This window comes from Physeter macrocephalus, chromosome 7 (assembly GCF_002837175.3).
Source record: "Physeter macrocephalus isolate SW-GA chromosome 7, ASM283717v5, whole genome shotgun sequence".
NCBI classification, from domain to species: Eukaryota; Metazoa; Chordata; class Mammalia; order Artiodactyla; family Physeteridae; genus Physeter; species Physeter macrocephalus.
In genome coordinates, this window is record NC_041220.1 from 121,102,757 (window position 1) to 121,107,600 (window position 4,844).

Consider the following 4,844-nt stretch of genomic DNA (forward strand, 5'->3'; position numbering starts at 1 on the left):
GTAGAGACACATACAGACTGGAAGTGAGGGGATGGAAAAAGATATTCCATGCAAATGGAAATCAAAAGAAAGCTGGAGTAGCTATACACATATCAGATAAAATAGACTTTAAAATAAAGAACGTTACAAGAGACAAGGAAGGACACTACATAATGATCAAGGGATCAATCCAAGAAGAAGATATAACAATTGTAAATATTTATGCACCCACCATAGGAGCACCACAATACATAAGGCAAATTGTAACAGCCATAAAAAGGGAAATAGCTATAACACAATAATGGGGGGGACTTTAACACTGCACTTACACCAATGGATAGATCATCCAGATGGAAAATTAATAAGGAAACACAAACCTTAAATGAAACATTAGACCAGGTGGACTTAATTGATATTTATAGGACATTCCACCAGAAAGCAGTAGAATACATTTTCTTCTCAAATGCACATGGAGCATTCTCCAGGATAGATCACTTCTTGGGTCACAAATCAAACCTTGGTAAATTTATGAAACTTGAAATTGTATCAAGAATCATTTCTGTCCACAATGCTATGAGATTAGAAATCAATTACAGGAAAAAAATCTGAAAAAAAGCACAAAACACATGGAAGCTAAACAAAATGCTTCTAAATAACCAAGAGATCACTGAAGAAATCAAACAAGAGATCAAAAAATACCTAGAAAAAAATGACGAAAACACAACTACCCAAAACCTATGGGTTGCAGCAAAATCAGTACTAAGAGGGAAATTTACAGCAATACAATCCTACCTCAAAAAACAAGAAATATCTCAAATAAACAACCTAATCTTACACCTAAAGGAACTAGAGAAAGAGCAACAAGCAAAACCCAAAGCTAGTAGAAGGAAAGAAATCATAAAGATCAGAGCAGAAATAAATGGAATAGAAACAAAGGAAATAGAAAAGATCAATAAAACTAAAGGCTGGTTCTTTGAAAATATGAAAAAAATTGATAAACCTTTAGCCAGACTCATCAGAAAATATAAACGAAGGAAATAGAAAAGATCAATAAAACTAAAGGCTGGTTCTTTGAAAATATGAAAAAAATTGATAAACCTTTAGCCAGACTCATCAGAAAATATGGGAGAGCACTCAAATCAATAAAATTAGAAATGAAAAAGGAGAAGTTACAATGGACACCACAGAAATACAAATGATCATTAGAGACTACTACAAGCAACAATATGTCCATAAAATGGACCAACTAGAAGAAATGCACAAATTCTTAGAAAGGTACAACATTCCAAGACTGAACCAGGAAGAAATAGAAAATATGAACAGACCAATCACAAGTAAAGCAATTGAAACTGTGATTAAAAATCTTCCAACAAACAAAAATCCAGGACCAGATGGCTTCACAGGCAAATTCTAAAAAACATTTAGAGAAGGGATAACACCTATCCTTCTCAAGCTCTTCCAAAAAACTGCAGAGAGAGGAACACTCCGAAACTCATTCTACAGTCACCATCACACTGATACCAAAACCAGACAAAGATATCACAAAAAAAGAAAATTACAAGCCAATATCACTGATGAAATTAGACACGAAAATCCTCAACAAAATACTAGCACACCAAATCCAACAACACATTAAAAGCATCATACACCATGATCAAGTGGGATTTATCCCAGGGACACAGGGATTCTTCAATTTACACAAAACGATGAATGTGATACACCATATTAACAGACTGAAGAATAAAAACCATATGATCGACCCCCTGCGCCCAGAATGGAGCCCACGTTTCCGCAGAGCTAGAACTCCTGGCTCAGGGTCTCTTCCCTCCACCGTCAATGAACTGACCCAGAGCCTGAGGGGAGGGCAGCCTCACTGAGGCTGCTGGCCCTGGAGGGGCTCCAGCAGCCAAAGCCACGACAGTCCTGGGGACCGCGGGCTGGATCACTCATTCTGCGGTAAGCCAGCTGCCATGTCATGAGAACACTCAAGCAGCCCTAAAGAGAGATCCATGTGGCAAGGAACTGAGGCCTCCTACCTAGAGCCACGTGAAAGTGAATGAGATTCAAGGATTATACACATTCATGTCAAACTTGATAATACCTGTCATTTTCATTTGAACTTTCTGGTTGAATCTGTAGTAACGACTAGTGTGTTTCGTGATGCAGTCCAGCTTCTTGTAAGTTTTAGGTGGAATATCCCATTAGGAAGAAGTGCACAAAAGGAAGATACATAAAAGTCCGAGGAGGCTTCAAGCTGGCGGAAGGGTAAGACGTGGAAATCACCTTCCTCCCCACAAATACATCAGAAATACATCTACATGTGGAACAACTACTACAGAACACCTACTGAACGCTGGCAGAAGACCTCAGACCTCCCAAAAGGCAAGAAACTACCCACGTACCTGGGTAGGGCAAAAGAAAAAACAGAGACAAAAGAATAGGGACAGGACCTGCATCAGTGGGAGGGAGCAGTGGAGGAGGAAAGGTTTCCACACACTAGGAAGCCCCTTCACTGGCGGACACAGGGGATGGTGGGGGGGAAGCTTCGGAGCCTCAGAGGAGAGCGCAGTCACAGAGGTGCAGAGGGCAAAGTGGAGAGATTCCCGCACAGAGGATCGGTGCCGACCAGCACTCACCAGCCCGAGGCTTGTTTGCTCAACTGGCTGTACGGGCAGGAGCTAGGAGCTGAGGCTCAGGCTTTGGAGTTCAGACCCCAGGGAGGGGACTGCGGCTGGCTGCATGAACACAGACTGAAGGGGGCTAGTGCGCCACAGCTAGCCAGGAGGGAGTCCAGGAAAAAGTCTGGAGCTGCCAAAGAGACAAGAGACTTTTTCTTGCCTTTGTTTCCTGGTACGCGAGGAGAGGGGATCAAGAGCGCCGCTTAAAGGAGCTCCAGAGATGGGCGCGAGCCACAGCTATCAACGCAGACCCCAGAGATGGGCATGAAATGCTAAGGCCGCTGCTGTAGCCACCAAGAAGCCTGAGTGCAAGCACAGGTCACTGTCCACACCTACCCTCCTGGGACCCTGTGCAGCCAGCCACTGCCAGGGTCCTGTGATCCAGGGACAACTTCCCAGGGAGAACACACGGTGCACCTCAGGCTTGTGCAACGTCATGCCGGCCTCTGCTCCCAGAGGCTCTCCCCACACTCCGTACCCGTCCCTGCCCCCGGCCTGAGTGAGCAAGAGCCCCCAAGTCAGCTGCTCCTTTAACCCTGTCCTGTCTGAGCAAAGAACAGATGCCTTCAGGTGACCTACGTGCAGAGGCGGGTCCAAATCCAAAGCTGAACCCCAGGAGCTGTGTATGAAGAAGAGAAAGGGAAATTTCTCCCAGCAGCCTCAGGAGCAGCAGATTAAATCTCCACAGTCAAGTTGATGTACCCTGCATCTGTGAAATACCTGAATACACAACGGATCATCCCAAATTGAGGAGGTGCACAGGCTCTCCCCACACTTCGTACCCGTCCCTGCCCCCGGCCTGAGTGAGCAAGAGCCCCCAAATCAGCTGCTCCTTTAACCCTGTCCTGTCTGAGCAAAGAACAGATGCCTTCAGGTGACCTACATGCAGAGGCGGGTCCAAATCCAAAGCTGAACCCCAGGAGCTGTGTATGAAGAAGAGAAAGGGAAATTTCTCCCAGCAGCCTCAGGAGCAGCAGATTAAATCTCCACAGTCAAGTTGATGTACCCTGCATCTGTGAAATACCTGAATACACAACGGATCATCCCAAATTGAGGAGGTGGACTTTGGGAGCAATGATATATATATATTTTTCCCTTTTTCTCTTTTTGTGAGTGTGTATGTTTCTGTGTGATTTTGTCTGTATAGCTTTGCTTTTACCATTTGTCCTAGCATTCTGTCTGTCCGTTTTTGTTTTTTGTTTTTTTAGTATAGTTTTTAGCTCTTGTTATCATTGGTGGATTTGTTTTTTGGTTTGGTTGCTCTCTTCTTTCTTCCTTTATTTTTTTTTAATTACTTAAAAAAATTTAACAATTATTTTTTATTTAATAACTTTATTTTATTTTATCTTCTTTCTTTCTTTTTTTTCTCCCTTTTAATCTGAGCCATGTGGATGAGAGGGTCTTGGTGCTCCAGCCAGGTGTCAGGGCCGTGCCTCTGAGGTGGGAGAGCCAAGTTCAGGTCACTGGACCACAAGAGATCTCCCAGCTCCACATATTATCAAATGGCGAAAATCTCCCAGAGATCTCCATCTCAATGCCAAGACACAGCTCCACTCAATGACCAGCAAGCTACAGTGCAGGATACCCTATGACAAACAACTAGCAAGACAGGAACACAAGCCCATCCATTAGCAGAGACGCTGCCTAAAACCATAATAACGGCACAGACACCCCAAAACACTCCACAAGACATGGTCCTGCCCACCAGAAAGACAAGATCCAGCCTCATCCACCAGAACACAGGCACCAGTCCCCTTCACCAAGAAGCCTACACAACCCACTGAACCAAACTTACCCACTGGGGACAGACACCAAAAACAATGGCGACTATGAACCAGCAGTCTGCGAAAAGGAGACCCAAAGCACAGTAAGTTGAGCAAAATGAGAAGACAGAGAAACACAAAGCAGATGAAGGAGCAGGGCAAAAACCCACCAGATCTAACAAATGAAAAGGAAATAAGCAGTCTACCTGAAAATGAATTCAGAATAATGATAGTAAAGATCATCCAAAATCTTGGCAATAGAATGGAGAAAATAAAAGAAACGTTTAACATGGACCTAGAAGAACTAAAGAGCAAACAAGCAATGATGAACAGCACAATAAATGAAATTAAAAATGCTCTAGAATGAATCAATAGCAGAATAACTGAGGCAGAAGAACGGGTATGTGACCTAGAAGATAAAATA